Below are 12,501 nucleotides of genomic sequence, written 5' to 3'. Positions count from 1 at the left end.
TTTATTTCCACAAGGTTACAAAGTGATAGAGTCTTGATTTACTAAATTGTGAGAACAAATCCAGTAGAAGAAAAACAATTGTGCAGCCAAACCTCTTTATTTCGAATGATTTTACTGCATTGTACAATGCTTTTACATAAATATGAGTCATGTTTGAATTTGATAGTATTGATAGTTAATAACCCCAATAGGTATAACTGGTATTGTTCTTATATTTGCACACCATCATGTTGTGTGAATGGGCCCAGTGTTGGATTGTATGTTGAATAGTGCTCATCCAAGATTATTTTGCAGAACTTGGTGCAATTGTGAAGTATTTAAAATAATTTGATTAATATAATGTGTTGACAAAATTATGATGGGTTGAACAGTATAATGAATGTTGTGTATCCCCGATCATCCTTAAAGAGATTGAAAAAAGCTAGAAACCAGTCTTGAAGAAAACTTTAAATTCTTAAGCCAGAACAAATTGCAAAATATTTGCACAATGTTAGTGACAACTGAGTTTGGGGTAAGCAATTTTAAGCTTCTCTCAACCAAATCCACTCTTTGATTGTGTGAGATGCACAACCAAACACACGAGCATGCATGCACTGTATTATACTGTATTCTAAGAAAACTGAAATATATTCTTCAACAAAAGTATTTAGACCAAGATCTAAAGTTTTCCATAAAAACAGACTACATGGGGAATTCTATCGTGACATGAAGTTAATCTTAAAGGTACTATGTCCCATTTGCAGGCCACCAAAATGAAAAGGTTAAATTCTAACGGCATTTGAAAGATAATACTAATTTAGAACTTCACTCATAACAAAAGGGTTTTTGTGGGAATATAACGACCGTTGTTGAATCAGGTGCGGTATTCTTTCATTGTGCTCTCCACTAAATTTGTGTGTGAAGTTTCATATTCTTCATAGAAAATATTGATATAATAGTGAAAGGTCTTGAGTGCAATACAAGGGTATATATACCATGAGCTGATGAGCATATTAATGAGTTGGTACGATGAATGAAATATTCTCAAATGGAGTGCCATATATACCCTTATATCCCATGAAAGAAAAGCCATTCTATATTTATTATCATTAATTGTATGAAACCTAGTACTTCAATTTTGACTAATACATTTTTTTGGTTTTGTATTAACTTGCTCATTAAACACATAGAGAAAAACATGTTCTGTCCTTACCCAAGCATTTTGCAAGGGTCGCGAGCATACATCCATTAGCTTGGCCTTTGCATATTCATATCCGTCATCAAGACACTTTCAGAAACCATGAAATATTGTTTTCAATTGCACAGTGATCCAGATACTTTTGTGCAAAGTGTGAGATATATTGATTTTTCGTGTCTAGTGTAAATCCCTTCGTAGATATAATGATTATGGCACATTCAACGAAATTTATTCCTACATCAACAACCAAGAAAAAGGAAATTTAAGAGAATTTTATTTCTGTACAGAACAAAATTGCAAGAGGACCTCACATGGTAGGTCACAGAGTTGCCAATTTGTGTGATTGCAACTTTTAAAAATATATAACTTCATTATGTTTGATTCAATTTTGCTCAAACTGTCACTGATCTTTGCTCTCTGGTTGTATTGGAACCAACTGATACTTTACTGCCGTTACTCTTTTGAAAACTAGGAGTTCTTGTTCGTGAGCATGAGCAAATTTTACAATGATTACAATGCACTGCCTACAGTCCATATCATGGCAATGAAACATCTCTGGGGAAGTAATGCGTGTCAGGAGGGATGCTTGAGACCTACATGTAAGCATCTCTTTAGAGTTACAATGCAGACATTTATAAGGAAGGAACGCTCAATCACCCAAACATGTAAAATGTTTTGTAGGCTTGCAGTAGATTTGTCTTAGTATTCTTCACCAGTAGAGGGAGTCCTCAAAATATCAGTTTTGAACAGTCAGAGCACAACATTCTTTGAAGTTTGAAAAATCAGAAGTTGTACTTTCAATGATTTGAGATCAGCGCATGTGCATCTCAGCTATAAATCTACATGTATTTCAATTTTATGCGTTATGTACATGTACTTATCCTGTTAATAGCCTACCTACTGGCTCGTGCCCCCCCCCCCCTTTTTGAAACCCAAGTGCTATATCTCGAGTACACAACTACAAGAGTTTCATTCTTTTTTCAGGGAATAACCCCCTTTTAATGCTTGCCAGAAAATATTAGGAATATTCTCCCCCCCCCCTCCCTCCCTCCACAAAATCCTTGATCTGCCCCTTTGCCTAGATGTGCTGAATATGGATATAAAATGAATAATTTTTTCATCATTTAAACAAAATAAATGTAAGATTCCTTACATGTTCATTCTATTTCTTGATTTTTTTGTGTACATCTATCTATGTATCATTTACATGCATGAACAGCATCAAGTCTTCACTTACAAAGTATAGAACTGGCAAGAAGTGCAAAGCCTACTCCTCCTGTACATACATGCACAGTATGTGACAGATTTGTAATATAGGGCAAAGTTTAGCTCCTAATTCCTATGCATGGTTGGAACAAAATGTTCGGAGCGACTAGATTTAAAGGTCAGCATAGCCCCAGAGTCTGACAGAACAAATAGTAAGGCTAATATCTCGCATCTTGCGGGCGAATTTTCCTCTCTGCCGGCGGAGGGGAGGACGACATCGAGCGAAGCATGCTCACCAAAATGTCACCAAAATGTCAGGGAATGTTGGCATGCTGGTAGAATGTAAACTTGCGTCGTTGAAGAAGATGAGAAGCCATGGGGGTTGTGTGGTGTTGCAAATCAGACAGGTCCTCCTCTTCTTGTTTAACTATAATGATAAGCACTTTGGAAATGAACCATGCCGGATAATGACAGGTGCATGAATATTTTTTTGAAAGAAAGAATGCTTCATGTCTTGAATATATTATTCATGCACATGATCATTAGTGGGTAAAAACATGAAACACAAATCCTGTATGTTAAGCACTTGCTTTGATTTCCTCATTGATAATAATGTGTAGGTATTGTAGAAAGGAACACTTTTAGTGCAATTTCATCGGATATAAATAGGTGATGAAAATTTGTCATGGTTTCTCAAAAATGGCAGAGATTGGTCCCTGTTTTAGTTTGGTGTTCATATACATGTGCGCGTGTTTTACTTGTGTAATTTTTTTACACAAATATTGAAAATACATGTATATGAACATGTTGCTCAAATTGGCAAGTTTTGTGTCATAGTATACTTGGTGTGTCTGACATTATTATGAAATGTCACTCATTTATGATCCACATCTTAGTCAGACCCAAGCTGTGGCAGATTCATTGAATTAGGTTCAGAACAAAGCCATAAGATTTTCATTAAAAAACGAAAATTGGCTCTTGATCTTACAGTACACAATTTCATGTTCATCGGTGATCGCTTGCTAATATCTGAAATTTGGTATAAATCATGCTCATCTGCAATATAGATTTGATATTTATATTTGTTATTTATATTTTATATTTCTACATTGCTGCATATATGTACATGCAATTGCACTATCAAGCTTCCACAGCCCAGCTCTGTAGATGTCTCGTACATGACCCATTGGCCAGCGACATGACTACACTTTGAAGACAGATCTCTTTCTAGCTTTGTCATAGATACATGTAGTCTCACGAAGAAACGCAACCTTTGCCTACCTACATGCACCTATAGTATGATATCTTCACACGTATATGATCAAGTGCATGGTAAGGAACATCATACCTTCGGTTTAATAGGCAGTTGTCTATCTTTCACCAAATAGCATTGTGAGTTATGAATCATAGATCAATTAACCTTTAGATCATGGTATGTTTAGATCTTATTTTTGCTCAGATTCATGAAGCCTGTCTGTGACATTAGTCTACTTTTCACAATACCAAGTGAATATGAGAAGAAAAGAACAGTGCTGTACCATTTACACCTGTTCAGCTGGTTCGCTACAGGTTACCGATTCATGAGACGCAACTCAAAGTTACGCTCAGTCCCTCTTTCTATTTATAGTACTCCCACATTTGATGGATTCCTCTTGTAAAATACTTATAAGCTCATTCTGTTTTCCCTTGTCTGATAGAATAAACAATGTAATCTGTAGAAAAACTGATCTTAAATGGTAGCAAAATGAAAAAGCATTAAAAAAAATGCATTAAATCAATAATTCTATAGATCATTTGAACGGCTGTCTGAATTAGAAATGTAGATGGAATACCAAAATCTAAACTTATTACCGGGTATACATACAAATATATCTTATCTTGCTTTTCATGCTCATATATCGTACAATTAAACATTAAAAAAAGCAGTTGGTACTTGGTACAGATTAGATGGACTCACAATGGAAATCATACTCCCGTGTCACTCAGTTTATGCAATATATTCATTGGATCAAATTACTCATCTTCCATCACCTCGTCTGGGTGATTTTATTCCAGAGGCCAAGGCCAAGAGAGAAGTAGGCTAGATGGTCATTGACACAGAGTTGAACTAGACGATGCTATTGCAATTAAACCTCCATGGCTTTGTATTTCTCTATTTACTTTACATCTAAAAAGATGCTAACCAGTATGGTTTTGTCCTATTTAGTATGATAATACAATATTACCTCTTGAATTACGATTTTTCATCTATTTTTTTAAAATAAATAATTATAAAATAAAAAAAACCTTCAAATCCCATAAAAAAAAACGCAGAATCACAGTTTTCGTGAAAATCTGATTTTTCTCTCCAAAATCAGATTTAAAAAAGATATTCAGTTTTTTTTGTGTGTGTCAAGAGGTTGGCATCTCTATATTTATGTCGTATGCCTGTGTGGCTTTAAGCTACTTTACAGTAGGTCCGTTTCAAGTACACATGTTTCCCTTCGATCAAGTTCATTACAAGGGTAATACAATTTCCACCAGGTACACAAAAACATATTTTAAACTATAAACAAAAACCAAAACCCAATTAAATACAAAAGAAATACAAAAAATGAGTCATTGCATCTGTAACTTTCAAGGTCTAGAGCTGTGATCATGGCTTTACAGTGGCGCTATGGCTTTGAAAGGTGTTGGGCTGGAGCGGTCGTATTTTATGGGCACAATCATAATATCATGAACATTGGTATTCGTCCATCAAAAGGCCATGTACAAGGGTATACAAGGGTATGCATGACAGGGATATACACAGGTAAACATTTTTGCGAGTTGTTTTTGTAGTAATACAGCCTACTTACAATGCATATCCATGCATGTATTGCCTCATTCTCACACAGTGTTCAATTTGTGACCTTACAACTTAAATTTGTGAAATCTCAGAAGAAAAAACCTCATGAAAATGACAGGTCATACAGTATTAACGTGCTTTAGTAATCATGGACCATAATAAACAATTTCTTCAAAAAACCAAAGAAATCTATTCATTATTTTTGCATTGAAATGTATTTTCTTACACAAAATAGGTGATACTCATAGTACTGTAAATAACTGGAACATCAGAAGTTGGAACATCGAACAAGCACAGTTTTGTGTTGCATTTTCCTAAACATATCTAAACCAAAGATGTCGGATTATGGCTTCATAGTTTCATATCTAACACTGATTAGGGGGTGTCACAAAGTGGAACAAAAATCCGGATTTTAGTTATCCTCTTAAATGCTGTCTGTCATCAATTATCCCTTCTAACGAACCAAGAAAATTCTCCCTTGAAAGGATTTTTCAAATTTTTCAAGGGATTTTTTAAGGGATTTTTCTGTGTGACACCGCCTATAGAGTATTATTTGAATTTCTCATGTATTGTGAAATGTGTTACATACATGTACATGTGCGTGGTTAACAACTTTTGAATGTACAATTTCTTAGAAATTGCATGCCTATCAAAAGACCATCATGCCGTTTGATTGATTGTAAACTTCTTTAGTGTATATATATATATATATATATGAGAGTTGTAGAAGGAGACTATCCAGTAGGGAATTGACATAGTTCTTAGCTGACCAGCATTCCACGCATACCAGAGTGTTGCATGTATCCTATCGGCCATCAGACCAGTAGCACCCTACCTCACATCTACAAATTCACTTGCACAAATATTGGGCCACGGTGATGTTGAGTCGGTACGTTTCTCTCTCTCTCTGTCATTGGTTCAGTATTAAGATTTGAGTTAATGTAGTTGTATTGGGAGTGCTATTAATTTGCATCTTTCCCAAATGAGAATAGCTACATGTATATGTACTTCAATCTTAAAGTTTGAATAGACATGAATTACAAATGTTATGATTTCTATTATCTTATAAACATTGGATTATTTATGCAGAAGGTACATTGTAAAGACATCCACATGGACTTAAATTCCTTTAATGTTTTGCATTTTAGATCATAAATTGTTTTTTACATGTAGAATTTGGTTCATTTTTTCTAAGCATATTAAATTCAAAAGTGTTGTTAGGGTCTCCTGATAGGTTCTTAAAAATACAAATCTTTTGTTTTTACAGTCGGCCTACATGTGTATTGTCAAGCAAACTTATACAGTTAGATGTGGTATAAGATTCTGAAAATGTCAACTATTGCTAAGAAGCTCCTTTATAAAAACCCATTGGTAGCATAAATTTGAAGTACCTGTACATGTCTTGGCAGCAAGTCAAAAATCTCTTTTGATTAAGTTCCAGATGCAATTTGGTCAGCCATAGAACCCCACAGGCAGCCAGATCAATTTGTATTGGCCTAGATTTACACCCAGTCTTGGTAAAAATTAATGTGACCCAACTCCCCTCGGAGACCTACATGTGTCTCACCAGTGAATGCACTGGCTATGTTTCTCATGATATATGTATAAATGGGAACTGATGGTATGAAAAATGGGCATATGCCAAGGACATTAAATGAAAAAGTAGTATTTGCATGTGGTCAGGGGGTGTAACAATAATGGGTATCATTTGACATTTAACAGGCAATCGCTGTGTTAGAGTGTTATAACAACGAATCTTCACCCTATACATTTTTGAAGGAAATTGTTGTGTTATTTGTTTTTGGAGACATCATATGCGACAGATTTTGCACTTTCTTGACACTCAAGCCACTTGTAGAGAGAGAAAGAGAGGAGGAGAGAAAGACAGAAAGAGAAAAAAGAGTGATAGATAGATAGATAGTTAGACAAATAGAAAAATACAGTGAGAGAGTGAGAGAGAGAGGGGGAGGGGGAAGGGGGGGGGGGGGAGGTACACTGTACTCTGTTCACATCTTCAGATGATAAACATTAGAAAACCGTTGATAAAATTCATTTTAAAAAGGTAAAAGGGGATGAGTTTGCCATCTTATATTCCTTTACTTTCATATAGATTTAAGGTCTTATCATGGTGAATGTGTTTCTAAATTAAGCTCAAAAAGCTATTTCTAAACTACATGATTTTGAACCTCTTATCAGTGGTACTACCAATAACAGTAATGAAATTCAAGATAGTCTTTGATTCGTAGATTTGTTTTAAAAAAATCAGTCTTGTTTTGTAGTAGATCATGGAAGACATACATGTAGCTGTGGTAATTCGTAATTTTTTTTTAAAGGTGACAGTACTACAGTTGCAAAATATTACTAATTAACAATGGTTGTTTAATAGTAACATGTAGTATTATTCATGTTTTCAGTAGCATTAGAAGACATCTGCAGTTTCTGAGAAAAAGAAAAATTATCATGATGTATACCTACATGTAGGTGTTTATGTATGTGATTATGCATGCACAGATACATCTCCATGTCATAAAATCATTATCATTGCATGAAGCATGTTATCATGCATCATATAAAGAAGAAGCTTATTTGTTGCGGGGGAAAAAAAATTGTGCATTACGTTAACCTAAATATTTGCAGTACCTGGAAAACTATTCCCACTTACGAAGCCTCTCTTCTTAAACCAACCGTGAATAAAAACAAAAAAACAAAACATTACAGAGTGTCAGAGTCTCGTACGATGTTGTAGATTGGATGTAATAATGCATGAAGTTCATCAGTGTGCGAGGGAAGGGATGTATGTACCTCCTTTTACTTTCCATCTCCCCTCTACGTTGCATCAATCTCCTCTCTGTTTCCTCTCCCTTCCTCTCCTTATCTGCTTTGCTCCCCACCTCCATATTCTTGCCTCATGAATATTTTTGTTTGTTTCGCGCATATCTCTCTCCAATATTCTCCTTCTCTTTATTTTTGTCTCCCTCTTCTTTACACATACTTCTCCCTCTCACATTTTCTCCATCTCTCTCTCTCTTTCATTCTTGCCCCCCCCCCTCTCTCTCTCTCTCTCTCTCTCTCACTCTCTCCCTTTTCCTCTTTTATGGTAGGGACTATGGTATGCAGTAAGTTGCAGAAGATGAAAGCTATGTAATGATGACATTATGGTTTTTCTAGAAGGCCTGTAGTTTCAAGTTGACGTATTGAGAAATTATTTTAGCCACCTTCCAATGAAGTCGTAAATCTTCTCATAAAATTCTTCTTCAAAACATGTTGCATTTCACATTTTATGTTTATGTAGAATAAGGGCTTACATTGAATAGTCCATTGGATTATAATGACATGTACATATTTTCAATCATTCTGGTAATCTATTAGAATTTGACAATTCTCATCATTTTACATTGCATATTGTAGTGAAATGTAGAGCAGGGTTTACTTTACACAGCACACATAGCTATTAGCTGCCTTATAATATCTTTTTAAAATGGTGTCTCCCCTTCTTTCTCGAACAAAAATAAGGAGATAACGAATCCTTACCTCCGAGCTACGAAATGTACAATACAGTACTTTGGCATTCAATGATGGTGAAACGAATGTACTTTTTCCTCCTTAGACTTTCAGATTGATACTGCTATGTAACTTAAATGCCACAGAGACTCTTTCTTTCCCGCATGAGTGGCAGATAGAAAGTAGGTCATGTGAGAAATAGGTAACTCTACCACTTCTGCCCTTTCAAGTAGAAGGATTAGGTAAAACCCCTTTCTGGTATATCATTCTTTATGTACTTTTGTTGTCTATACGTCTCCTGTCTTAAAAATGTGTGCTTTACAGATGAAAAATAACGAGGCATGATATTCAAAGAGTGCATTTTATAGATGGAGATGTAAAAAGATGTTATGTTATTAAAAGGCGTGGCATGATATTGCAAATGAGAAAACGTGTGTATTAAAGGGGAAAAATTGACAGTAAAAGGAGTGATGGCAGAAGAGTTAGAGTTGCCTGTACAGTCGAGTGGGAGTATGAGGAAGAAAGAGAAATAGTGAGAACAAGAGAGAGAGAGAGAGAGAGAGATGGGGGAGGGGAGAATGTGAAAACAAAGACAGATACTAGGCCTTCCATAAAACACTATATTTAGGAGAGGTTGACATGATGTAAGCAGTCGGTACCTGAATGCATTATTTGCAAGTACTGTCAAAATGACAAAAAGACCCTGAGACTAAATTTACAACTGCTTGTTGAATTGCACACCCCTGTTGCATTGATGTAATTTAATTCGATTTTTTCCCCTCTCAACCTATGTGTATATACATGTATGAAAATCCAAGACAAGTGAAGCTGTTGATGAAAATGTCAAGCACTCACTCCAGTTGAGCATCAGAATGTCAACCATTAATAATTTCAAGCAGTTAAAAATGAGCCGAGCATAGAGAGAGAGAGAGAGAGAGGGGGGGGGGGGGGGAAGAGAGAGAGATATATAGAGAAAGGTTGTCTATAAGCTAGGTGAAATCTGTGTATAGTTTAAAGATAAAGACCAGTTATGTTCATGCGATCGCATTGTGAAAGAAACGTTGTGGAATCGATCAGAAAAGGTTGATCATCTAGCATATAAGTACTGGTGTGTACTGCAAGGTTCTGGAATCATCAAAATTATAAGAAATTTGGCCCAGTCTTGGTAAAGTTACAAGCACTGTACACAGAAAGATGTATATGGGACTACGTGACATGTGTGCGACACGTGCGTTATATCTATCAGGTCCAAATAGATATAATAATTTACCAAATATATCAATTAGTACGCAGTTTCTCGGCAAAATGTGTATAATCACGTATTAGTCAAAACATACTCTTTCACACGATTGGTGATAAGAGCTTCCATTTTATTTTTTGAGAGGGGGGCGTTTCCAAAACTGGTCTTTACCTTTAAGGCGATTTGAGGTGGACCTTAAAATGTCTTGGAGTCATTTGCTTACCAATACTTTCAGAAATTAAGAAAATATTTTGTATATTTTATATTCTGATGTGGATACATTGTATCTGCCATCACCAAAATGGAGCAAATCTATCAAATATTAATTCTGACATTTTCTGACCTGAGAGTGTTACCCCAATAAATTATTTTGTTCCAGGGCAAGAGGCAGTGAACTTTGTTAAATTGTTTAGTGTAGCACTTGCATCACTGCATTAATTCAAATGGCATTGATGGACTTGCGTGTATTTGATTGCTGGAAATAAATTGAGGCCACCATTTGAAAGAGCAAGGCACAATGTATTAGAGTCTAATTGAACTGTACATTGCCAATCACTAATTTGTTATATTTGTTATTTAGACAGTTATTGACATTTGTGAGGTATTTTCATTCTTTTCTCTTGTCCCTTTCGTAGTGCAATTAATATTTCTATTCTTCATATTTTTAAGCCCTGAAATTCACCTTTGTTTTCATCTATATGCTCATACGTGAGACTACAGGAACCTAATGTATGAGTTGTTTTGTAGTAATGGATTAATTGGATTACATTAGTGTAATCCACATGTAATGAAATTAGATGTGACGCCAGGCTAGACACTTTGTGATCTGTATGCAGCTATGATACCAGTGGATGTTTTTCCTCATCCTTTTCACGTTAAAGATATATATTTACTTGTAGAGTGCTTTGTTATTTTGGTCAGTATGGTTTTAAAAGCAAAATTGTTAATTCCCCCTCACCTCATAATTTTACTGCCATGTTTTATTAAAGGATACTAGTGGAAGAGAATGTACATGTCTATTTTTATCTTTGATAATTTTCTGTCTTAAATTGAATAAAAACAAAAGATGTCTCTCACATTTTGATTTTAATTGATTAGACAAAGAGAAAAATATATGCCATATTGATTGCATGATCAGGAATCAAAATTAGATAATATCAAATTATGAATTTTAATGTAGGTAATTATGCATTTGATATATGAATAATAAATATTTATACTTAAATGAGATCCAAACATATGATTGTAACAAGCTGTGATTTCTTTTGTTTGTTTTCTCTTTCAATACAGTGCAATCTCCCAGGACACAAAGACTAAACAGTAAGTGTAACTTTTCATTATTACAATCTTAATATTTTAACATATGTCATAAACTAGTTTAGTCTTGGAAAGAATATTTGTGGCCAAATGATACTTGATAACTCTATTTCAGCTTGCCGGATTTCCAAAAGCTCATGAAATGGGGCAAGAAGCATTTGATTAATGAGAAAATATGCTTTTTAAAAAAAAGATCTAAAATGCAGCCAAGGAGATTAAGGTTTGAGAAGAAATTAAAGAAAAAGAAAATAATAGGTTTTTTTTTAATTTAATCTCTTTCCGTTTAGTACAAAGTGTCAATTTAAGTTTGTTTTTGTAAGGTGCATGCAGAATTCAATTTTTGGATAGATTATTGAACTAGAATGTTATTATTATGGATTTCTTATATTTTCTTAAAGATTTAGTTCGGCCATTTGCAAGCCATGTTTACATACACACATCTTCAAACTGTCTAAATGATATCATATAACATATGAATACAATGCTGAATCAAGAGGTTGCTGATTTTTTTTCTTCAATATCACTTTTATTTCTGCTTCCAACAAAACATTACAAATCAATGTTAATCATTTACAAAAATTAAGGAATACATATTATCAGAGGGGTCCACTAAAAAGCAATGTGTGGACCCCTCAACAAATAGTTAGGAATAATGAGTAATTAAATTAACAAATTTGTAACTACAAAAAGAAACTCTCTATTGAGAGCTAAAAGGGCATTAAATCATATATTCTTACACAGAGCTAATATCCTTCTGGCCCTCAACATGTGATAGCATCATTACTCCTTGACTTGTGCATTGCACTTTTCCTGTATCATCCTCAAAAACACTCAATGTGACATAGATATTGCTTTTTCATGGAGTGTGAACTCTAGCATACATTCCTTTAACAAAAAATAGAAGCGTGTATCAGATGCATATAATGTTCTTAGCTACATCAACACAACTTTGATAATTCTAATGTTACATGCACTTTCAGTATTCTGTTGTTGTTGTAGATGACAAACAAAAGTCACGCGATCATGATCACTGAAAAAACTTGCAGAAATTCTATTAGCCTCAGAATGATCATCAACTAAAATTGGTAACCCTTGTGTTTTTCACACCATTTCATATTTATTTAGCTAGTTTACTACCTTATAACATACCATAATGGTATATTTTTGTATAGCGCCCCCATCATTTGCTGATGAAATGATATTCCTTTCTTTATACTTCTTCTCTCCGCTCTT

General features: G+C 34.6%; 1 long non-coding RNA gene across 1 annotated transcript in view; it reads left to right on the top strand.

The window, feature by feature from the left end:
• The window catches only part of LOC105444121, a 28,766-nt gene extending 16,809 nt beyond the window's left edge, over positions 1 to 11,957 (top strand). The window contains exon 3 of the long non-coding RNA XR_004061789.1: positions 11,242 to 11,957. This is a non-coding gene — a long non-coding RNA (uncharacterized LOC105444121). The remainder of the gene's footprint in view (positions 1 to 11,241) is intronic.
• The last annotated feature ends 544 nt before the right edge of the window (positions 11,958 to 12,501 follow it).

The sequence above is a fragment of the Strongylocentrotus purpuratus genome, unplaced genomic scaffold (genome assembly GCF_000002235.5).
Source record: "Strongylocentrotus purpuratus isolate Spur 01 unplaced genomic scaffold, Spur_5.0 spur5_scaffold_6, whole genome shotgun sequence".
In the NCBI taxonomy this organism is placed as follows: domain Eukaryota; kingdom Metazoa; phylum Echinodermata; class Echinoidea; order Camarodonta; family Strongylocentrotidae; genus Strongylocentrotus; species Strongylocentrotus purpuratus.
This window is presented reverse-complemented; position numbering and strand designations above follow the sequence as displayed.